Source organism: Oncorhynchus kisutch, linkage group LG6, assembly GCF_002021735.2.
Source record: "Oncorhynchus kisutch isolate 150728-3 linkage group LG6, Okis_V2, whole genome shotgun sequence".
Classification (NCBI taxonomy): domain Eukaryota; kingdom Metazoa; phylum Chordata; class Actinopteri; order Salmoniformes; family Salmonidae; genus Oncorhynchus; species Oncorhynchus kisutch.
Window position 1 is genome coordinate 14,851,846 of NC_034179.2, and position 11,866 is coordinate 14,863,711.

Sequence of the window (11,866 nt, forward strand, 5' to 3'; positions counted from 1 at the left end):
CAATTGTCATCACGGAGAGGTCAAACACACTCATAAATTATGTTTTGAAACACTGACAGACTTTCTTGTAAAAACTCACTTCCTATTCCAGGTCTTCTATTGTCTTTTTCCCCCATGCAATACAATTGAGGAACAAATGAGTGGGGGTGCACAGGAACCTGACACGCTAATAATATGAGCAAATCTTGTGCAATCTATTGGTTGATAGAATGGGTGTTGTACTTACACCCAATATGGACGCAAAGTGTTCAGCTTGTCTGGCAAGCTCACTGAGATGGGTATTTTGCTCTTTTAAAGTGAAGATCTCTTCCTGTTTCTGCTTAGTGTGGCAGGGGAAAGATCTCAATTGCATACTCCTCTCGCGTCTTCGTCTCCTCAAAACCCATTAGAGAAGAAGGTCAAAGAGCGGAACCTCTGGCTTTCTCATCCAATGGGTTTTTGTGAAGGAGACGAGAAGTATGTAATTGAAATCATCCCACGACACGTAGCTGTGGAGATTCATATAGAGTCAGATCTCAGAAAGATATCTAAATAATTAAATGAAATAAGTCCTAAGAGTGAATTGCAGTATACCAAGTATGTGTATATTTGGGCCTTTTTGTTTTGCGAGGCCTGACAAAACAGTGACAGAATCAGCGGAAATTGGAACTCCCACAATAATGTTTCTCAACACTCTACTGTTCAAAACGTCAACTGGTGGTTAAAACGACACAACAATTCTTTCTTAACTTCTCCCCTGTCACTCAGGGGTGAAGGTCATGCTGGGGTCACCTCAATGTTTTTGAATGTATCCTTTATTCAACTTGGTAATCTCATTAAGATAAAAGAATCTACACTACATGACCAAAAGTATGTGGACAGCTGCTCATCTAACATTTAATTCCAAAATCATGGGTTTTAATATGGAGTTGGTCCCCCCTTTGCTGCGATAACAGCCTCCACTCTGCTGGGAAGGCTTTCCACTAGATGTGGAAACACTAGGTGTTCGATGGGGTTGATGTCAGGGCTCTGTGGCCAGTCAAGTTCTTCCACACCGATTTTGACAAAGCATTTCTGTATGGACCTTGCTTTGTGCACAAGGGCATTGTCATGCTGAAACAGGAAATGCCTTCTCCAAACGGTTGCCACAAAGTTGGAAGCACAGAATAGTCTAGAATGTCATTGTATGCCTTAGCATTAAGATTTCCCTTCACGGGAACTTCACTGAAAAACAGCCCCAGACCATTATTCTTCCTCCACCAAAGGTGGCATCCTATGACGGTGCCACATTGAAAACCACTGAGTTAATCAGCAAGGCCGTTCTACTGCCACTGTTTGTTTATGGATATTGCATGGCTGTGTGCTCAATTTTATACAGTTGACAGCAACAGGTGTGGCTGAAATATCCAAATCCACTCATTTGAAGGGGTGTCCACATACTTTTGTGTATATATAGCGTATTCATCAAGAGAGACCAGTCACTGTGTGAGGTAAGTCCGTGTTCATATTGGTGTGTTTGTCAGACAGAGATCAGGGAAGTAGCTATGGACAGCAGAGATAGACTATATAACCTGGAGGCCTTTTGGTCTATTCAGGAAATCAAACTGTAGATCAATACCACACTATGAAAACACACACACTATGATAACACACACTATGATAACACACACTGTGTACAAAGTTAAAACAAGAGATTAGTTAACCATCCGGGTTCATGGCATGGCCACAACTTTTCTGTGATTTCTGAATGTCAAGTCATGTAAATTACAGTTATTTCCCCCAAAAATTTGTGATTGCTGATCGGTTAATTTGTATATTTATGATTTGTATATTTACTCATTCAAGGGTTTTTCTTTATTGTACATTCTAGAATAATTGTGAAGAGATCAAAACGATGAAGTAACACATATGGAATCATATAGTAACCAAAAAAAGTGTTCAACAAATCAAAATATATTTGAGATTCTTCAAAGAAGTCACCCCTTTCCTTCATGACAGCTTCAAATCAAAACAAATGTTATTGGTCACATACACATGGCAACTACCTTATACACACAAATACACACAAATGTAAAGGGATGAATAAGAATATGTACATATAAATATATGGATGAGCGATGGCGTGCGGCATAGGCAAGATGCAGTAGATGGTGTGGAATACAGTATATTCAGTGGGGCAAAAAAGTATTTAGTCAGGCACCAATTGTGCAAGTTCTCCCACTTAAAAAGATGAGAGAGGCCTGTAATTTTCATCATAGGTACACTTCAACTATGACAGACAAAACGAGAAAAAAAATCCAGAAAATCACATTGTAGGATTTTTAATGAATTTATTTGCAAATTATGGTGGAAAATAAGTATTTGGTCAAAAACAAAAGATTATCTCAATACTTTGTTATATACCCTTTGTTGGCAATGTTATATGCCCTTTGTTGGTCAAACGTTTTCTGTAAGTCTTCACAAGGTTTTCACACACTGTTGCTGGTATTTTGGCCCATTCCTCCATGCAGATCTCCTCTAGAGCAGTGATGTTTTGGGGCTGTTGCTGGGCAACACGGACTTTCAACTCCCTCCAAAGATTTTCTATGGGGTTGAGATCTGGAGACTGGCCAGGGCACTCCAGGACCTTGAAATGTTTCTTGCGAAGCCACTCCTTCGTTGCCCGGGCGGTGTGTTTGGGATCATTGTCATGCTGAAAGACCCAGCCATGTTTCATCTTCAATGCCCTTGCTGATGGAAGGAGGTTTTCACTCAAAATCTCACGATACATGGCCCCATTCATTCTTTCCTTTACACGGATCAGTCGTCCTGGTCCCTTTGCAAAAAACAGCCCCAAAGCATGATGTTTCCACCCCCATGCTTCATAGTAGGTATGGTGTTCTTTGGATGCAACTCAGTATTCTTTGTCCTCCAAACACAACGAGTTGAGTTTTTACCAAAAAGTTATATTTTGGTTTCATCTGACCATATGACATTCTTCCAATCTTCTTCTGGATCATCCAAATGCTCTCTAGCAAACTTCAGACGGGCCTGGACATGTACTGGCTTAAGCAGGGGGACACGTCTGGCACTGCAGGATTTGAGTCCCTGGCGGCGTAGTGTGTTTTTGATGGTAGGCTTTGTTACTTTGGTCCCAGCTCTCTGCAGGTCATTCACTAGGTCCCCCCGTGTGGTTCTGGGATTTTTGCTCACCGTTCTTGTGATCATTTTGATCCCACGGGGTGAGATCTTGCGTGGAGCCCAGGATCGAGGGAGATTATCAGTGGTCTTGTATGTCTTCCATTTCCTAATAATTGCTCCCACAGTTGATTTCTTCAAACCAAGCTGCTTACCTATTGCAGATTCAGTCTTCCCAGCCTGGTGCAGGTCTACAATTTTGTTTCTGGTGTCCTTTGACAGCTCTTTGTTCTTGGCCATAGTAGAGTTTGGAGTGTGACTGTTTGAGGTTGTGGACAGGTGTCTTTTATACTGATAACAAGTTCAAACAGGTGCCATTATTACAGGTAACGAGTGGAGGACAGAGGAGCCTCTTAAAGAAGAAGTTACAGGTCTGTGAGAGCCAGAAATCTTGCTTGTTTGTAGGTGACCAAATACTTATTTTAGACCATAATTTGCAAATAAATTCATAAAAAATCATACAATGTGATTTTCTGGATTTTTTTCTTCTAATTTTGTCTGTCATAGTTGAAGTGTACCTATGATGAAAATTACAGGCCTCTCTCATCTTTTTAAGTGGGAGAACTTGCACAATTGGTGGCTGACTAAATACTTTTCCCCCCCACTGTACATATGAGATGAGTAATGTAGACATTATTAAAGTTACGTTATTTAAAGCTTTGCACACTCTTGGCATCCTCTCTACCAGCTTCAGGAGGTAGTCACCTGGAATGCATTTCAATTAACAGATGTGCCTTGAAAAAAGTTTATTTGTGGAATTTCTTTCCTTCTTAATGCGTTGGAGCCAATCAGTTGTGTTGTGACAAAGTAGGGGAGGTATACAGAAGAAAACCCTATTTGGTAAAATACCAAGTCCATATTATGGCAAGAACAGCTCAAATAAGCAACAAGAAACGACAGCCCATCATTACTTTTCAGACATGAAGATCAGTCAATCTGGAAAATGTCAAGAAGCTTGAAAGTTTCTTCAAGTGAAGTTGCAAAAACCATCAAGCGCTATGATGAAACTGGCTCTCATGAGGACCACCACAGGAAAGGAAGACCTAGAGTTACCTCTGCTGCAGAGGATAAATTAGAGTTAGCAGCCTCAGAAATGCTTGCCCAAATAAATACTTCACAGAATTCAAGTAACATACACATCTCAACATCAACTGTTCAGAGGAGACTGCATGAATCAGGCCTTCTTGGTCAATTTGCTGCAAAGAAACCACTACTAAAGGACACCAATACAAAAAAGAGATTTGCTTGGGCCAAGAAACATGAGTAATGGACATTATACTGGTGGAAATCTGTCCTTTGGTCTGATTAGTCCAAATTTGAGATTTTTGTTTCCAACCACCGTGTCTTTGTGAGATGCAGAGTAGGCGAACTAATTATCTCCGTATGTATATATGTGGTTCCCACCGTGAAGCATGGAGGAGGAGGTGTGATGGTGTGTGTGTGTGTGGGGGGGGGGGGCTTATCTGGTGACACTGACTGTGATTTATTTAGAATTCAAGGCACGGTTAACCAGCATGGCTACCACAGCATTCTGCAACGGTACACCATCCCATCTGGTTTGCACTTAGTGGGAATATAATTTGTTTTTCAACAGGACAATGACCCAACACACACCTCCAGGCTGTGTAAGGGCTATTTGACCAAGAAGGAGAGTGATGGAGTGCTGTATCAGATGACCCGGCTTCCACAATCACACGACCTCAACCCAATCGTAATGGCTCTGAATGAATTGGACTGCAGAGTGAAGGAAAAACAGCCAACAATTGCTCAGCATATGTGGGAACTCATTCAAGATTGGTGGACAAGCATTTCAGGTGAAGAATCTACTTTGAAGAATCTCAAATCTCAAATATATTTTGATTTGTTTAACACTTTTTTGGTTACTATATGATTCCATATGTGTTATTTCATAGGTTTAATGTCTTCACTATTATTCTACAATGTAGAAAATAGTAAAAATAAAGAAAAACTCTTGAATGAGTAGGTGCGGCAAACTTTTGACTGGTACTGTATGTATTGTACTTACATTTTTGTGTTTTTATATCAGTCCTTGGGCTTCCAACCTGCACATTGTTACAGTATTCTGGTGAAAGAGAGGAGGACCAAAATGCAGCGTGGTTATCTTTATACATCTTTAATGAAAGATGAAAAATGAACAATATACAAAACAAGAAAACGTGAAAAACCGAAACAGCCCTATCTGGTGCAAAACACAGAGACAGGAAACAATCACCCATGAAATACCCAAAGAATATGGCTGCCTAAATATGGTTCCCAATCAGAGACAACGATAAACACCTGCCTCTGATTGAGAAGCACTCTAGGCAACCATAGACTTTCCTAGACTACTTAACTAAACACAATCCCAATCACAACAAACCACATAAATCACCCATGTCACACCCTGGCCTAACCAAAATAATAAAGAGAACACAGAATACTAAGACCAGGGCGTGACAGTACCCCCCCCAAAGGTGCGGACTCCCGGCCGCACACCTAAACCCATAGGGGAGGGTCTGGGTGGGCGTCTGTCCACGGTGGCGGCTCTGGCGCTGGACGTGGACCCCACTCCATCATAGCCTTTGTCCACCTCCTTAGCATCCTTAGATTGGCGACCCTCGCCGTCAACCTTGGCCTACTAATCTTAACAAAGGGCCCCACTGGACTGAGGGGCAGCTCCGGACTGAGGGGCAGCTCCGGACTGAGGGACAGCTCCGGACTGAGGGACAGCTCGAGACTGAGTGGTAGCTCAAGACTGAGGGGTAGCTCAAGACTGAGGGGTAGCTCAAGACTGAGGGATAGCTCAAGACTGAGGGGTAGCTCAAGACTGAGAGGAAGCTCAGGACTGAGAGGAAGCTCAGGACTGAGAGGAAGCTCAGGCAGGTAGATGGTCTGGCAGATCCTGGCTGAATGGCGGTTCTGGCAGATCCTGGCTGACTGGCGGATCCTGGCCGACTGGCGGATCCTGGCCGACTGGCGGCTCTGGAAGATCCTGGCCGACTGGCGGCTCTGGAAGATCCTGCCCGACTGGCGACTCTGGAAGATCCTGGCCCGACTGGCAGCTCTGGCTGCTCTATGCTGACTGGCGGCTCTGGCTGCTCCATGCTGACGGGAGACTCTGGCGGCTCATGACAGACGGGAGACTCTGGCGGCTCATGACAGACGGGAGACTCTGGCGGCTCATGACAGACGGGAGACTCTGGCGGCTCATGACAGACGGGAGACTCTGGCGGCTCATGACAGACGGGAGACTCTGGCGGCTCATGACAGACGGGAGACTCTGGCGGCTCATGACAGACGGGAGACTCTGGCGGCTCATGACAGACGGGAGACTCTGGCGGCTCATGACAGACGGGAGACTCTGGCGGCTCATGACAGACGGGAGACTCTGGCGGCTCATGACAGACGGGAGACTCTGGCGGCTCATGACAGACGGGAGACTCTGGCGGCTCATGACAGACGGGAGACTCTGGCGGCTCATGACAGACGGGAGACTCTGGTGGCTCATGACAGACGGGAGACTGGCGGCTCATGACAGACGGGAGACTCTGGCAGCTCATGACAGACGGGAGACTCTGGCAGCGCTGGACAGGCGGGAGACTCTGGCAGCACTGGACAGGCGGGAGACTATACAAAACAAGAAAACGTGAAAAACTGAAACAGCCCTATCTGGTGCAAAACACAGAGACAGGAAACAATCACCCACGAAATACCCAAAGAATATGGCTGCCTAAATATGGTTCCCAATCAGAGACAACGATAACACCTGCCTCTGATTGAGAACCACTCTAGGCAACCATAGACTTTCTTAGACTACTTAACTAAACACAATCCCATAAACTACAAAACCCCTAGACAAAACAAACCACATAAATCACCTCTGTCACACCCTGGCCTAACCAAAATAATAAAGAGAACACAGAATACTAAGACCAGGGCGTGACACACACCATGTTTTATTTATTCGTTTTTATCTGTATTGTTTATCACTTATTTTCTTTGGTACAAATAAATTAAACCATCAACCTACATCACAATATATTAAGCTAGCTGGGGCTGTGGGTCCAGATCCCTTGATCCCAAGTTTAACACCTCTGAAATTCTCTCGATTTCCAAAGCCAAACATTTTGAATTGCTTGCGGTTAAAGTGAACGTATATAAGGACTCCAACATCACTGTAGTCAGCTACTATAGACCGCCCTCGGCTGCTACAGACCGCCCTCGGCTGCTACAGACCGCCCTCGGCTGCTATAGACCGCCCTCGGCTGCTATAGATCGCCCTCGGCTGCTATAGATTGCCATCGGCTGCTATAGACCGCCCTCGGCTGCTATAGATCGCCCTCGGCTGCTGTAGATCGCCCTCGGCTGCTATAGATCGCCCTCGGCTGCTACAGCCCGCCTTCGGCTGCTATAGACCGCCTTCGGCTGCTATAGACCGCCCTCGGCTGCAATAGACCGCCCTCGGCTGCAATAGACCGCCCTCGGCTGCTATAGACCGCCCTCGGCTGCAATAGACTGCCCTCGGCTGCTATCGACCGCCCTCGGCTTTGGGAGACGCACTAAACTCTTTCTGATGTCCTGCACAAGTTAAATGACTCTAAACTCATTATTTTAGGAGATTTGAACTGGAACATGCTTACATCTGTATTGGACTCTTTTAAAGAATTGTGTGACTCTGAATCTCACTCAATTAATTCATGCTCCTACAAGACCGAATCCCAGAGCACCAAACAAATCAACTCTATTGAACATTCTTCTAACGAATATCCCTCATAAATACACACTGACTGGGATATTCTGTGATGTCAGTGATCACTGTGCAATTGCTTGTGTTAAAAATACAAAAATGACCAAAGCCAATCCCCGTTAGATTTTAAAAATACGTTTTAGACATGAGCAAACATTCTTACATGATCTGTACTATAATATTGATAGAGTACGTCTGATTCCCGATGTTGACACTGCCTGGGACTATATGAAATTTGCGTCCATTTGTGATAAGCATGCCCCTGTGAAGAAATTTAGAATCAGTGGAAAGGATAATCCATGGTTTTCAGATATTTTAGCAGAATTAAATAGAAAGAGAAATGTCTCTTGGGCTCAAGCTAGACATACAAATGCTCCTGTTGACTGGGCCACCTTCAGAGCGCTAAGAAACAAATGCACAAGATTGATCAGGAAGTCCAAATCAGATTTCTATCCAAATGCAGTCACAGAGAACCTGAACAACCCTACCAAGTTCTGGAAGCTAATAAAATCTGTGTCAGGTCCTAATACTGAGGTAAAGACAGTTTCAGGTTGGATATTCAACAGATATTCGCGCTTTCAAACCTCAATAGCTTTTAAACTACTTCAGCAAAATAATCCAAATAAGTGTCATGATGTTGGAAAAATTAGTTATTATTTTCAAGATATATACATTAATTTGCTTTCCAAAGCTAATAAACATGTGGAAATGTGAGCAGCATTTTGTATTCCTAGTTGAATTAGTTAGGGAGCATAAGCAAAGTACTTTTTTTTTAACATTCGAATTTCAACAGCTCCTTGGTCATGTGACTGACTGACCTCAAACAAGGTTCAGAATGTACACTCAGTGGGCCTACACATTGCACACCTTTTAGTTTGTCCATTTTCATCTCACACGATTTTACATGAATTTTGTAATCTTTAGAATTGCAATAGCTCCTTGGTCATGTGACCTACTGACCTCAAACAAGGTTCAGAATGTACACTCAGTGGGCCTCACACGATTTTATATTAATTCATTTTCAGTGTTTCCAATTTCAATAGCTCTTTGGTCATGTGACCTACTGGACTCAAACAAGGTTCAGAATTTCCACCGACTACCCTTCTATATTGCACACCCTTTAGTTAATGTAAAATCGTGTGAGATGAAAATGGACAAACTAAAGGGTGTGCACATTGCACACCCTTTAGGCCCTCTGAGTGTACATTTTGAACCTTGTTTGAGGTCAGTAACAATGTTTATTACAAAAGTAACAATGTTTATTACAGCAACAGGGGCAGGCAACCGACAGGTCAAGGCAGGCAGGGGTCGATAATCCAGAGTAGTGGGGCAAAGGTACAGGACGGCAGGCAGGCTCAGGTCAGGCAGAGGTTGGTAATCCAGAGTAGAGGCAAAGGTACAGGACGGCAGGCAGGCTCAGGTCAGGCAGAGGTTGGTAATCCAGAGTAGAGGCAAAGGTACAGGACGGCAGGCAGGCTCAGGTCAGGCAGAGGTTGGTAATCCAGAGTAGAGGCAAAGGTACAGGACGGCAGGCAGGCTCAGGTCAGGCAGAGGTTGGTAATCCAGAGTAGAGGCAAAGGTACAGGACGGCAGGCAGGCTCAGGTCAGGCAGAGGTTGGTAATCCAGAGTAGAGGCAAAGGTACAGGACGGCATGCAGGCTCAGGTCAGGCAGGAAAGGTCAAAACCAGGAAACTAGAAAACAGGGACAATAGCAAAGACATGCGCAAGGGGAACCACTGGTAGGTTTAAATGAACAAAACAAACTGGCACAGACAGACAGAAAACACAGGTATAAGTACCCAGGGGATAATGAGGAAGATGGGCGACACCTGGAGGGGGGGGGTTGGAGACAAGCACAAGGACAGGTGAAACAGATCAGGGCGTGACAGTTGGTGGACGTAAGGAAAACTACAAGCGAATATTTGTTGAATACCCAACCTGAATCTGTTTTTACCTCTGTGTTTCTAATGTATCCTCTGGCCTTCCTGACCATTTAATGATGGATTCTAATGAAGTGAAGGATAAAGCCGATAATGGAGTTTTTAACAAGCAAATATCTGCTGGTTCAGTTTTTGATAATGGTGGGGCCCAGGCCTCTAATGTAAGCTCTGTTACAGTAAACTATAATGTAGGCCCTCATGGGAACTATTTGAACTTTGAGCCTGTTTCTTATGCGGAGGTCTATAAAGCACTAAAGGCAATAGACACTAAAAAGTCTGCAGGTCCAGACAACCTGGATCACTACCTCTTAAAGGTAGCAGCTTGTATTATTACTGAACCTGTGCCTCACATTTTCAACGTGTCTCTTGACCAATTCCTTCAGGAGATCCTTCAGATGCTAATAACTATCGTCCCATCTCTAAACTCCCTATCCTGGCCAAAGTCTATGAATCCCTAGTGAACTCCCTATCCTGGCCAAAGTCTATGAATCCCTAGTGAACTCCCTATCCTGGCCAAAGTCTATGAATCCCTAGTGAACTCACAGCTGAAAAACTTCTTATTTGAAAATAATATACTGAGCAGGGTTCAGTCTGGCTTTAGATTGGGACACAGCACCACAACTGCAGCTATGGCCGTGGCAAATAACATACTGAGCGGGGTTCAGTCTGGCTTTAGATCAGGACACAGTACCACAATTGCAGCTATGGCAGTGGCAAATGACATTAATGGACTTGATAAAAAGCAACGTTGTGCTGCTCTGTTTGTTGATTTATCAAAGGCATTTGATTCAGGTGACCATGAATTGTTGCTACCTAGACTCAGTAACGTTGGTCTCTGTGAAGGGGCAGTAAACTGGTTTAGGAACTATCTTTCTGACAGAAAATAATGTGTATATACTGAGAAAATAATGTGTATATACTGACAATCATAAGTCTAGCTTTCTTGAGATTAATAGAGGGGTTCCCCAGGGTTCCATTTTAGCTCCTGTGTTGTTCTCAATTTTTATTAATGATTTGGGAAATGCAATGCAACCAGCAAAGTTGCATCTATACGCAGATGATAGTCATATATTCATGTGCTCCTTCTCTGGTTCAGGCTGTTGAAGAGCTCCAGACTGCTTTTCAGTCACTGCAGGCCTCCCTTTATGGTCTCAAACTGGTCTTGAATGTACAAAAAACTCAATTAATGAACTTTACCAGAGTTCGCACTCAGCCAGAGAACTTTAGCATTGTCACATCTGGTGGCTTATACATTGAAAAAGTGTAATCCTACAAATACCTTTTTATTTGGTTGGATGACAAGTTGTCCTTTAAAGTTCATATGGATAATCTTGTAAGGAAGCTTAAATTGAAATAGTTTTTTTATTTTCGTAATAAGGCTTGCTTGCTGCTTATGGCTAGAAAGTAGCTTATTGAGGCCACTTTTCTCTGTAATTGAGTATGGTGACTTATTGTATATGCATGCAGGCTCCTCTGTCTTACAGAGATCAGACTCTGTTTATCATGCATCCTTTATTACAAATGCCAAGTCACTCACCCACCATTGCACCTTCTACCAAATGGTAGGTTGGACCTCACTTCATATACGCAGAAAGCTACATTAGTATATGTTCATCTACAAAGCCCTTTGGGGTAAACTCCCTCTTCACCACCAGCCAAGTTCTGTTTGGTAGCATCCGAACCATTTGGGCTACAAACCAATGGGACCCCAGTATAGAAAGATTCTGAGCAACATGGTGTTCTTGTAAAGGCCAAAATCAATCTTTTTTTCCGCAAATTTTTTAATATAATTTTTTTTAAATACCTAAATCAAATGGCTAAATGAGCCGTAGTATGACCATCTTAAAACATTTCCATATGTCACCTTTTCACCCCCCTCCCCCAACAACTTAAACTTTAAAGTATTATGCAATAAGGCCCGAGGGGGTGTGGCATATGGCCAATATACCACGGTTAACGGCTGTTGTCTGGCACGACGCAACGCAAAGTGCCTGGATACAGCACTTATCCATGGTATATTGG